This window comes from Cibotium barometz, chromosome 47 (genome assembly GCF_041138505.1).
Source record: "Cibotium barometz isolate CiBa-2024 chromosome 47, ASM4113850v1, whole genome shotgun sequence".
Taxonomy (NCBI): Eukaryota; Viridiplantae; Streptophyta; class Polypodiopsida; order Cyatheales; family Cibotiaceae; genus Cibotium; species Cibotium barometz.
Genome location: NC_141092.1, coordinates 43,965,097 through 43,979,413, shown reverse-complemented (window position 1 = coordinate 43,979,413; position 14,317 = coordinate 43,965,097).

Here is a 14,317-nt window from a genome sequence, read left to right as displayed (position 1 = left end):
TATTTTTATGGTTAAAATCAAGCATTAATGGAATTTTTTACAAAAATACCATAAAGTTTATGGTGGATATTTTTGTAGAATGGATTCCCTGAATTTCTAGAATTTTTAAGAAAATTTTCCTAATTTTTTAGAAAATTTTTGAGCATTTTAATGATTAAAAATGTATTTTTATACATTTTTGCGGGTTTTTTCCGCGAGAATGCGATCAAATTTCTGTCAATTTCTACTGAAATTCAGTAGGGGACAGCATGTTGATGCATGAGATGCTCTCCCGTGTGCGTGGGACTCTCTCCGCCTCTCAAATCTGATTTTTCCTTCTTTTCCCGTGAGAAAATCTCTTTAAAATTATTTTTTTAAAACATTAATCATAATTATGATTTAAAAAAGCTTAAATAAAAAACTTAATTAAAGATTAAGCTAATCTCTCTGATTAAGAGAGAGATAGAGAAGAGATGGGAGGAGAATGATTTGGAGAGGAAAGAGGGTGGAGAGGGTGGAGAGGGTTGAGAGAAGAGACTACCTCTCTCTCTCACTTCTCCATGCGCAGGCGACGGGAGGGGGGGCTGCGCACACAGCAGCCGGCGGAAAAAAACGGCCCCCCCTAAAAAATCAAAACCATGTAATAAGCTATAAAAATCTTATTTTTCATATTTTTTTAAAAAATGAGTTTTTTATTTTTAAAAAAAGAAGCTTTTGAATTTATTTCAAAAAAAGCTTAGAAAATGCTTGAAAAATTCAAAAAAAAATAGAATTTGAGATAAAAAATCTCTAAAAAATTCCTGGATTTTTCTTAATGAAAATTTTTGGCTTTTCATCTTCCGGAAAACCTTTGGCTTTCCGTTTTCCTGAAACCTTTTGGCTTTTCGAATTCCGGAAAAACTTTTGACCTTCCGTATTCCGGAAACCTTTGACCTTTCACATTCCGATTTTTTTTTGTCTTTTCATTTTCCCAAAACTTTTGGCTTTCCGTATTCCGAGAAAACCATTGGAATTCCAAAATTTTTTGACCGTTCGTATTCTAAATGCATTCGGGGTTGATTAAAAATTTCAAAAAATTTCTGAAAATTAGTGGAAAATTAGACAAAGGTTATTTTAAATTTTGGAAAAATGTGGGGTTGGTGTTTGGCACGTGGTGTGTCCATTCGGGCGCCTGTGACCATTCAAATTCCTTTTAAATTATATTTTTTGACCCAAAAAATTAGAAAAATCCATTAAAATTAAAAAATTTCATTGGATTTGAGAATTGTCGGGCGGAATTGGAAATTTCGTGAACGATGGGATTCTCAGGAAAAATTAGGAATATTTTGAAATTATTTTTAGAAATCCTAAAAATTGGTATTTTTAAAATATCAATGGTATTTTGGCAAATTAAATTGCTAAAAATTTTTTGAAAAAATATAGGTTTGGAATGCCATGAGATAGGTTTGGTGGAATTCAAAATTATTATATTTTGAGACCCTATAAATTAGAAAAAATTAGAAAAAAATCATGATAATTCTTTTTCTCGAGAATTTAATATTTTTGAGGGTTATTTAATGTTGAAGTACGTTTTCTCGTGCTGACATTAGATAGATGCGGGTTATTCGCATATTTTATTAATACGATTATACCTCGTATTAATGGATATTTATGTTTGGATTAATTCTAAACAATGTATTCATGATTTTTTACCATTGTTTAGCCATTCTTTTTGGACATGTTCCTTAATTTCTTTTGATGGGCTATAATGTTCGTTCAAAGTGTGTTTCACCTTTGACATTTTTCCATGATAATTTATTTTGGCACTTATTAAAGTGTGGATTGTGCTTAATTTCTTAAGCCTAAGACAAACTCTATCATGGGTTAGTTGATCGGTTTATTTTTATTAGATATTTTCCAAGTTTTATGTGGACTCATCAGGTTTTGCCTAAATCACTTGTGTCTAGGGTTTTCTTATTGAGAGCTACACACATGTGTTTCACTTTTTTACTTTGGAGTTTTATTTGAACAACACAACATTCATATACTCCGGATTGATGAGTTGGCCACCAATTTCAATGCTTCTTTTGGCATGATTACTGTCCATTAGATGGTATGCATTGATTTTTATGATCAACTATGGTGTTTATGGATTCGAGGGGCTTCTATGCTTTTATCCATGGTTTTATAAGGATCTTTTGATCTTTTGAATATTTACATGTGCTTTGAAGGTAGCATTTGCCTTCGTTTTTTTGCACGTAATTTTGGAGTATATTTTTTGTACTCTTGTACATATTCCAACTCGGATACCTAGTTGCTTATATATCTAGGTGAGTTATTTTTCTACCCTAGCTTTATTGTGTTTTGGGTAGTTATCGTTAGAAAGGCACCAATAATTCAATTTCTTTTCTAATGATGTACTCAGAAGGAGTTATTCCTTGATGTAGTCTCAAGTATATAGAGACAGGTTTAGTATGTGAAAGTCTGGATAAGGCCGTCTTATTCCTTTTATACAAGATTTTATTCATATTTTCCTAGACGGCATACTAGGGAGTTTCAAATTGTTAAGGTATGTATGGGTGGTATCATGGTGGTATGGGACGCTAGTGATCCCTCACATATATTATCTTATGGGATAATTTGGGCTCAAGATTGTTGCTTTGCTTACATCACTTAGCATGTTGACCTCAACATTCAAAGACAATCTTATTTTCTAAATTCACTAGAAGTTATATTGTGGGCATTCTCTAGATAAATTTCTTTTATCTATAGCCTGCATGTTTTGATGAGGGTAATCTCATCGGCATTTTCACTTGTTGAAATCTCTTTCTTTAGAGTTCAAACAAGTTTATCTTGTTGTGTTCGGATAAGGAAATTTGGATTCTTCCTTTGCTGGCATTTCTTTCTCTAGTTCCGTACTTTAGGTGATTTACACAATCAACCTGATAGGTTTACGGATGGACATATGTGACTCATCGAGACGTTGATGACTCTATGTTGATATGGGTAACTCGCGAGACGTCGATTATTCCATATGCAGATGTGGGTATGTCGAGGCGCCGATGAATCCCTGGTTTCTGCTATTATAATGCCATGCTTTCCTACTTTATTCCGAAAGGTTTACAACGAAAAAGTTACTTTGAATGTGAATTGTTCTGATCATCCGCAGTAGTCTGATGGGCAAACAGAGTGTATGAATCAGATTGTAGAGGATATGCTTCGTGCATGTCTCTAGAAAATCATCATATTGGGAAATATCTTCCAATGATGGAATTTACCTATAACAGTTCTAAATTTACGGCTATTATTTTAGTCCGTGCATACTTATGTATGGGTATCAACTCAGGGCACCTATTGATGTCAGTCTTAAGGACATCGAGGTTGATGCATCGAGGAATTTCTTGCGAGATATGCAGGAAATTCTGACCGAAGCTCGGGATTCTATCAGGAGTGCTCATGATAGGGCACGGTTTTATGCTGATAGGGGACGCTCATCTCGGTCTTTTGAACAAGGAGCGTTGGTTTATTTTAATATTCCTAAAGATTTTCAGACTTTGTCAATGGAAAAATGCTCGAATTTATCTCCTAGATATTGTGGTCCATTTCGAGTTATATATCGGATTGGCACGGTTGCGTATGAACTAAAACTATCTCCAATTGTTAGAGTTCATCCAGTCTTTCATATCGATAGATTGAAAGGAAAACTGGGAGGTGAGGATGACACAGTCACTCCTCAAGAACTCGTTGAAGTCGATGAATTATCTTATGTTCCACATGAACCTGATAAGGTACTTGAATTCAGGGAAAGGAAACTTTGTAGTTGACTAATCCCTGAGGTTAAAATTAGGTGGAAAGATAGGGAAATTGAGAATTCGACTTGGGAGTCGGTTGAGATTGTTCAACGCAGTTCTCCTTCTTTTCATTGTGCTATGTTATATACACATTATGTGTGCATATACTAGGAGGCTAACCCACATTAGGCTTGTGAGCATGGGAGCATAGGAACAAGCTCTAGTGGAGCATGGGTTAGGACTAACCTTAAGGTTTAAGGTTAGGGTCAGGCATCCAAAGGTCACACATGAGGAATGGAAAGTCAAGAGTCACTTGAGGGCCCTCCTATATAATAGGGGCATGGGGCACACTCAAGGGGGCTTGGAGGCTAGGAAGCTTGAGGCTTATGCTATGGTCTCTTGTGTAGAGATCCATATCTACTCATCTACCATTTCACACTATAGCTACATGCTATTGGATTGGAGTTATATCTCTTGATGGTATGGAACATCAAGGTAGAGGTATGATGTATTTCATTTATGATTCATGTGTGCATCCCTTGGGCTCGGGGGTGGTTGGGTGGTTGAGTTTATGCCTGATTTATGCATGTTTATGCATAACAATTATCTAGAGAGATCTTAGGGATTTAACAGTTTGTACTAACATTAAACAAAAGCATGACATTTAGTATAGTGCATTAAACAAGGTATATACGGACGTGAGATAGAGAGATGAAGAATGTACTTACTTGAGGGTCACATCCTCTTGCATACTTATGCTCTTCTCTTGTGATCATCTCTCCATTTTGCGATGCCATCGATATTGCCATACGAAGCCATTCTATATTATTGATCACATTTGGTAGAGGTTCCAAGCTAGGCGAGAATGGCAAGCGTCGATTTTCTTTTTTGAAAGCTCTTCTCTCATCCTTTTGTTTATTGATTGCATCCTTGTATCTTCCAATCCACTTCTCCATGATGGGACTATTTAGAATGCAGAATGTATTCACCTTGTGGCTGAATGCTTCATTCACTCTTCGTTGCCTTCCTTTTCCCTGAGGCACATTAGTGATTAGTCAATCATCCTCCTCATTGCTCCACAATCGTGGCATGGAAGGATCTATGTGAGATAGATGTTTTGAGATATACACAAGAGACTCTTGCATCAACCATCCCTCTGCCATGCTTGCTTTTGGCCTTTCTCTTTGTCTCACAAAGTCCTTTAAGGTTTTCATGAACCTTTCAAGATAAAACATCCATCGAACATGAACAACACCACACCGCCACTTCATCAACCAAATGCACCACAAGATGTAATTTGCAGTGAAAATTATTTTAGGAAAGTTGTCCTTGATCATACACACTGCCTCAATAGCATTGAGATGAGCCATCTCAATGGATGTAGGATCTATCTCCTTTAAGGATATGTACCTACATACATAGCAATTATGTGTACTATTTACCAATACATAACTTGTGAGCGCATGAGAATTCCAAATAAGCAATTCAACTTAGTGAATTGAAGAGAAGATTCATACCTCACCAAGCTTCCCATTTTGTAAATAGCCTCTCTCACCTTCTTGTCTCCCCACAACCAACTATAGCAATTGGAAGAATAAACTATGCATAGAAAAAAATGGAAGTTAGTATATGAGCTTACAAATTATGTACCACAAAGAGAAAATGAATAAGCGAATATTTATATACCTGTAATATCTTGTGCCAATCATGTGCCTTGAGGCCATATAATTGTTCCTCTCCTTTCTTTTTGATCTTTGTGAAGGCACCCTTTAATGAATGCATTACTCCCATTGGTGTACGAAAAGAGGCAGTCACACTTTTCACCTTATTGTGCTCCGTCTTGGTTAATACCCATGGTGTCTTTGGTAGGACTTTTTTGCCACTCTCACTTTCAATTGGCCACGCACTTTGAATGCGTCCAATGTTTTGTAAGTCATCCCTTGCACCCTTTTTATCTCTTTTACCAACAATTAAATGGTCCCAAATATTTGTTGCCACATTCTTGAAGATATGCATGGGATCTAAGAGATGATTGATCTTCATGTCACACCAATATGGAAGTAGAAAGAAGATTAAGTGTCTAGACATCCCATTTGGTGGTGGATTGGGAATGCTTCTCCATGCCTCTAACCAATCTCTACCTCTTATCACAAGTGGTGAGACATCATGTGGCACATACTTGGGATGTGAAGGAGGGAAAAATCGATAATGTTTGTCATCATACACCACCTTCTTAAGTGTAGAGGTTCTTTCCGAAACAAGTGATGGTCCGCAAATCGGACAAGCATGATGTTCAGAGGTTGCCAAACCTATTTTAAAATCGAGATGATTGTTGAGATAGAGATATAAACTTAAAGTTTAAAGGCTAAAGCCTTATGCATATCGGGTTCAAGTAGGTACTTGAGCACCCCAAGAACGTGGGATAGTCATGCATCATCCAAAGCAAAACTCCTTTCACCTCCGCCTCATGCCTATTTATTGGCCTTGAAATGTCATGTACTTTGATACCTCACCATAGTGTCTCAAGCTCCTCAATCAAAGGCTCGAGGTACACATCCATGTTTGCCACCTTATACTTACCTGGTACAAGGAGAGCAAGCATGATATGACCTTTCTTGATTGCCACCCATGGAGGGAGGTTGTAATTCACCAATACAATAGGCCAAGTAGACCATGATATGGACTTGAAGGGTTAACACCATCCATGCCCAAGCCAAGACTTAAGTGACGAGGCTCATCTTTAAACTCTAGCCATTGATGCTCCACATGTTGCCATGGCAGTGAATCAGCACAATCCTCATGATGCCATCGTGAGAGTAGCATGCACATCATGAGTTCTGCAATACCCTTACATTCAAACATGTGTTGGATGCGAGGAATGATAGGGAAGTGTCTCAAAACCTTTCACGGAATTTAATCTCCTTGCAAATCATCCCTATAACAGCTCTCCCCACATTGTAGACATTGTGTTGCATCTTTATTATCCCCTCTAAATAGCATGCAATCATTGGGACATGCATGTATTTTTGTGTAATCCATACCTAGCATAGAGAGAATTTTACAACACCCATCTCGTGAGTTCAGTAATAGATTTTGAGGGAGAAGAATCTTCTTGAGAAGTCTACAAGATTAATCTTGGATTAATCCTTAATCACTTTTTTACATAACTCATTAAGGCTAATGAGCATTCAATGAGTAGATGCTCATGAGTTTTCAAAATTATTTATTTTGCGAGTCATTTATGTGAAGGGTGTAAGGGGTGTCATTAAAAGATTGACTTTTTTAATTTCCACTTACTTTTTTAGGAAAATGTCCATACCCCTTTTATTTTAAATTCAAAAAATATTCCTCTCCAAAAATAAAAATTCGTATTTCCCACTAGACTCAAAAAAAAATTTCGACCATTAAAAAAATTCCAGTGAAAAAAATCCAACCGTGAAATAAATTTCGGCGAAAAATTTCGGTCATAAAAGAAATTATAACGGAAAAAATCTGATCGTGAGAAATTTCCGTGAAAAATTTCCGGCTATGAAGCAAAATTCTGGCTGTGAAAGAAATTCCGACCGCCCGTGAAAGAAAAATTCCAGTGAAAAAATTTTGGCGGTGAAAAATCAGGTGTTAAAAAAAACAAATTTTTCGTGAAGTCTGGTTCATGGCGTGTAACGTTTCATTACGTGAAACTTTGGAGGCTCGGATCCCCTAAACCATATATCTGATGAAGGCACTCCGAGGCTCATTGAAAAGCTGACATCGAGCTCTTCGACTTTGGACTTGGCTGTCCGAAGTCATAATCGACCATTTTGGCCTCCGGCGACCAGTAGCCTCAAAATTCGACCCGAAAATGGAGGCAAAAATAGTCAAAACATGAAAAATCGTAAAAATTAGCGCAAAATCTACAACGAGCTATATTCGGGCTACTTTTTAAGGATCTAAATGACAAAATCATGGACGACTCACGAAAACAAAGTTGAAGTACTCCAAAAATACTACAACTCCCTTATATAGAGTTTTTTTAAATTCCTTTTCGAACACCCTCAAAACGTGCTGCGAAACAGGCAAAAAATTCTCGAAAACTTTTTCGGCTTGAGACAGTGATGGAAAATAGGTTTTAGGACCTCCTCTTCCATCTAGGAAGTTTCTAGCATACACTTTTTTCAGAAAATATTTCTAAGAGGTCATTCATGTGCGTATAGCGCCTAAGCTAATTAGGGCAAACGAACACCCGCTTGATCCAGCGAAGAGTACGCCAAGCCTCTTGAGGCTGTATAACGGACTGTGGGAAAGTATAAAAAGTAAAAAAAAACTATAATTGCTCATTAAGGAGCATTTAGGCACTTTGATATGGCCATGATAGAGGGATTGCCAGGGATCACACAAGCACTGAACCCAATGGCTGACATCTTCGAGCCATTGAGATCTATGCCACAAACTCGCCTCCCAATGCCATTGGCCATGCCTATAACAAGCGTGAATCAGGTTTTACACCCCCTATGACTTCAATCCCACTGGACTTTGGTCCCTTGCCTAACATTCTCGCAAATCCTATAAGTACCAACCCTTTTTGGATGCCCACACCTTGGACATACTGACTAGTCTAGGAAGGGGGGTGGCCCAAGGACTCACTGAGTCTCTTCCAACAAGAGCACTCACATACGGCCCCAATGACTCATACAGAAATACAGTCGTACAAATTTCTAAAATTATGGGTAAATATGATGAAACAATAGACCCTATGCAATTCATTCAAATGTTTGAACAACGATGTGAAGTCTTTGGAAATCCCAACTGCCCCACTAAGGTACGTGCGTTGGAACTTATGCTTAGAGGGAAAAGCTAGTCGATGGTTCATCACATTGATGCCGGCGATCAGTAACAGAACTCTATTCAATTGAGCGTCAACCAAATGAATCCATTAGAGATTTTATCCTTAGGATAAAACTCTTGGACTCACGTGAGTCATGGGAAAAATTAAACGATATTCAATTAAAGAGATGTTTCATGATGGGCTTGAAGAATAACAGCTTACACAACTTGATCATTGTATCCAATCCAAAAATATTTGATCAATGTTACAAACAAGAAGTACGTTTAGATGACAACATGCTAGAAGATGATCATGCTATGAGGTGTTCCTCATTTAAACCAAATGAAGCAATGGCAAAAGAAAGATCGATCTTGGAATTAACATTCCCAGAATTTTATGCAACCTTGCTTAAATCCTTACAACCAACATCTCTAAGAGAGGATGAAAACCTTCAAAACCAGACATCCTTAATGCCTCTAAAAGTGAGAAACAAAATGCCTTGTATTGAATTCAATCACTATGACCATCCCAATCCTCATTATGCATACAAGGCACCTGTTCTTCTATACTACATATATTGTAAAACCTTTGACCATAATACTAAAAAGTGTCCCGCTTCATGCACAATGAACTCAAAACCTCCATCTCCCGTGCACCAAACAGAAACGGTCCAAAGGGTAGAAACTGCTCAGGAAGCAGTTAATTAGACACTTCAGTGTTTCTATTGTCGTGGATCTCACAAGGTGGTAGACTGCACAGTTTGGAATACTTCCATACCCATAGGGTCACTAACACCTTCTTGCGACCAATGTGTGAACAATGTGGCATTGAACACATGTTCCAAGATTGCCCAAGACTAGTTTTTTCAATGCAACTTGTCTCACAAAATATAACTCTTAATATCTTAAGGTACAAAATGGGCAACTGGCCACAGTGCCATTGAATGTGCTTACACGTTTACAAGCCAAGGCACGACAAACAGTCAAAAAGAATGTAAAAGACAACACCACCTCAACATGGGTAGGAAGAACATGCTTTAAAATAGAACCCAAAAGAAGGAGCAAAATCTTCTAAACCCAAGAAAAATAAGGGACAACAAGCTATCAAAACCAAGGTTAAATTAAAGGATAGAGAAAAAGAGCCTATGAAAAGGAAATAAACCCAAAAGGGGACATAAACACAAAAGAGCCAAAAGCTATACAAGATGCAGAGGCATCCACATCAAAAGCCACCACAACACCCATATGTGCAACACAGGATACAAAAACCTAAAAGAAAATTAGATCTCATCGCATGGGTAAACGTAATGAAAAATTGACAAACCAAAGAAAGTCAGATAATGAAACAAGTTCTAGTACATCACTAAGTGAGGATGAAACAAGTTCTTACTCTTCGCTCAGTGCACCACATATCAAGAAACTAGAACCCACCCGACCACCCCAAATGGATAATAGTGATCACATGACATATGTGGAACGTAAAAGGCAAGCTCAAGAGAGCATGCTTAGCTTGGTTGAATGTCTTATAGGGTCCCCGGTTGTGATTGAGCCTCATAATGCTAATCCTAAAATAGCCAACCAAAATACAAAGCACAGAGGAGTACCACTTCCCCTTTCAAGAGGAAGACATACTCTCTACAGAAGAGTCATTTGAAACAGATTGTATGAATTATACGTTTGAGAAAGCATGTGAGGAATTAGATAATTCCCTTATAAGATTAAAACAGTCTCTCAAAACAGTCTCTCAAAACCTCATTTGGAGGAATGCTCTTCTCTCATGTGATAATTCCCTTATAAGATTAAAACAGTCTCTCAAAACCTCATTTGGAGGAATGCTCTTCTCTCATGTGATAAAGCTAGCATCACATCAGCACTTGCACCTTTAAGGGCTCAACCTGAGGACATAACGAACTCCATAAAACAGGATTGTGAGGATTCACAAGTTTCCAAACATACCTCATTAAGAATTGTTAAAGGGCCAAGTGTGCCACTGTATGCATTGGGTACTCTTGAAAAAGCTGAAAGCCAAAATGAGGATGAAAGTGAATGGAAGTATGAAACAGAAATGGGATCTAAAGCCGAGTCAATAACTGAAACATCCATGGTTCCTTTGCAAAATTCTATCATGGTATGGTTGGATTTCTCTATAGGCAATGATATTAAGCACAAACGCGCATTGATCAACCCTTAGGCTAGTCATAACATCATGAGACAATAGACACTTGGAAGTCATTGGGACAACCTAAACTCATCCCTACAAGCAATAGTCTTGCAAGAAGAGCCAATGGACAAAACATTGAAGTTCTAGGTTACTTTAGATACACAACTCAAACAATCGATGGCAATATGGAATTTACATTCCATGTTATCCTAGATTCCCTTGAGTATGATGTCATCCTTAGCAGAACTTAGGTAGGTGAATCGTTGTATTCACCAGATGAATCCATGCAAACAGTCACCTTGAACACTCCTGCAAGCAATGTAAAATTACTATTACGGGAGGAAGAAACCTTGCAGGAGCTGAAACTTCCAACATATCTTACTGAAAAGATCCCTAGGATTTTGGTGGGATTGGAAATTTCAAATAAATTCACCACAGCTCAAGCACAACTTTATCCAACACGAGAACACAATCTCATGACCCTTGAGCTATGGGATTTTTTAGGTCAACCAACACTCACAGCACATCCTGAAAAGATTACCTTTACACAAGACTTGAACATGCCATGTTTGGGGTACTTTGAACATACAATGTATATTGAAACTAACCCTCTCACTTGCAATTTTTTTGTAGTTGAGTATGTGTTGGAAGCAAATTTGATCTTGGGACATGGACTGTTTGCTGCCCAAGCACCACTGTGCTTTGTTAGCGATAGAGTCATCTCATGATGGTCAACGACAAAAAGTTGACAATACCATACTACGAGGAAGAGGATCCAACTTTAATGGATTTCTATGATGCTTAACGCAAAAGGATACAAGTCTCTTCCACAAAATCCCCTCTACACAATGGCCTACCATCTGTGTCAACGACCAACTCCGATAAAGTCTCTACTCCTTCAACCCCATCCTCACCTACGAAGTTCGAGGCCAAAACCTTGCAATCATCTTAAAGAAATTCCCAGAGTCAAACCATCTATCTCTAACAAGGAAATCAAAGGAAAGACCCTGGAGCCTATGCATCTTCATTGACAAACCTCACCAGACAAACCTCACCAAAGGAGACAACCACATGCTCAAAGGCCTCGTCCATCGATAGCAACTCCACAAGAGACTCTAATCTCATCATCATCATCAACAATAATGCTCATGAGACTCAGACCTGCAACCTCAACACCAACCAAGGTCAAGGAGGGCCCCAAACCTTCCACATCGACCCTAAAGAAAACTCCACCAAGACTTCTGTTGCATGACGAGTGAAGATCAATGCAAGGATGCAACAAAAAAGACACTTAGGGCTCTTGTAAAGAGTTCCAAGTTGTAGATGAATGTGGGAGTGGGCTTGATAATAATCCCACATGGGAACTTTTGAGAGTTTTAGAGTTTTTGTATAAAAAGTGGCTCATTTGAGAGCTAAAGAGGACTTTTGGTGATTTGGTTGAGAGGCTCATAGAGAGAGCTTGCTCCATAGCTCCTTCTCATGTGCTCTCCCAAGGCTCTCCATCTCCATTCTTGCTTCAATCTTGTACTCTCTATTCTCTACATATTCAATGATATGAGGTTGCGGTCTACACACTTGCTAATCTAGATTTCGTAATGATGTTTTGATGCTAAAATCTGATTTATGAATTGTAGAGTGCATGTGATGAAGCTTGTGCATGAAATGATGTGTAGTTGAGGCTTGTGTGATAGCTCTTTGCATGTTAGATTCTTTGCATAAGTTGCATTTTTGTGCTTAAGTGTAGCCTAATCTTGATGCGTTAATTATGCTAGATTGAGAAGGAATCAACGATTGATTGCTTGATTGTTGAAGAAGGATTGAGTAGGATTAGAAGTCATTAGAGTGTGTGGTTAACTAATCTTCTCCCATTCGGGATAGCCTCTATGCGCTAACCGGGTTGCATTCACGGATTGACAATCTGTGTGGGTGTGTGGAGTGTAGCCTCTGCTATGCTATGATGTCCCAAACAATGGCGCCGCTTCCGGGGAACGCACACCTAAGTTAGTGAAGGGTGTTAACCATTACTTCTTACTAAGTGCTCCATTGATTGCAAAATCGTGGATTAGGGTAGATTAGAGTAGAGTTTGCAAGGGCATTGAGTGTGTGATCTCTCAAGGGCGCCTTGTGTGTTTTCTATTTTTGATTAGAAGCAAAAAAAAAATAAAACCCCATTGCGGTAGAGTAATCCCGCCATTAATTAAGTTCAAGTGGTTTCTGTTTTTGTATTTTTGGTCGTGAGTGGCGTGTGGTGGCGTCGGGCAAGTCAAAGTGGCTGACGTCAGGCGGCGAAGGACTGTGGGAGGTGAGTAGCTGTGGAGGCGTAGCAAAGAAAATATATATATATATACGTTGAAGCGTGGCAGCAGGCGAAGTGGCTGTGGGGGGGGCGTCTTCATCGGACGCAACAGCGAGGAGTGGAGGCGGCTGAAGGTGTTGCCGTAGGTGGGCGGCAGGCGAAGTGGCTGTGGGGGGGGCGTCTTCATCGGACGCAACAGCGAGGAGTGGAGGCGGCTGAAGGTGTTGCCGTAGGTGGGCGGTAGCTGCGTATAAGCTGACTGGGTGGAAGCGTGCAAGCAAAGATCTGAAGAGCCGGCTGTAGTTAGGCGGCGAAGCGAAACCAATGAAGGCAGCAGAGGCGAACGCATGCGTTGAAGCCGACTGCTGTTGTAGACGAGTGAAGAAGTGCAAAAGGCGAGCAGAGGCGGGAGAGAAGCAGCCTGCAGAGCGCTGTGGGGGGCGTCTGCATCGGGCGCAGCTTACAGAGGCTGTCGAAGAGGAGGTGACCGTGCGGGTCTGCGTGGAGCGGCTGACGTCGGGCTGTAGGAGGTGTGTCGTTGGAGGCGGCTGGCAAGAAGGAGGCCAGGTGGCCGAGCGAAGGCAGGCCGGTTCAAAAGCTGAGGGAGGGCGGTGGAAGCGAAGAGAAGCAGTAGAAGGAAGTGGCGTGGAAAGAATCGGTGGCTGTAGGGCTGACGAACGCAAGCGTTGAAGGGGCCGACGAGTAGCTGGCCGCAGCAAGGAACCACGTGCGCCGGCGAGGAATCCGGAACGGCTCGAGGTGATAAGGTTAGTTATATTTTTATTTATTTTTTTATTTTTTTATTTTTTGTTAATTTCTTTGTTAATTGAAAAAAATAATAATAATAATAAAACCATAAAACAATAAATTTTTAAAAAAAGGAAAAAAAAAAGAAAAAGAAAAAAAGAAAAGCGAAGAGAAAAGAGAAAAAAAAAGAGAGAGAAAAATTATATATATATATATATATATATATATATATATATATATATATAAACAAGAAAACAATTATTGTGTTCGTATTTTGAGTCCATTTTTCATTTCTTAATTTTCTTTAAAATTTTGCATAAGTAAAGTAACTTGCATTTTTTTTATTTCTGTAATTGTGTGCATAATTAGTATTTTTTAGCGTAATTCATATTTTTGTGTAATTAGTACGAAATTTATTAGTTTTAAAAAAAACAAAAAACAAAAGAAAGAAAACAAAAGAAAAGAAATAGAAATTTTAAAAAAATCTATAAATTATGTGTTTTTTTAGGAGTCCATATTCTTTGCATATTTTGTAATTTTTTATTTTTTTTTTTAATTTTT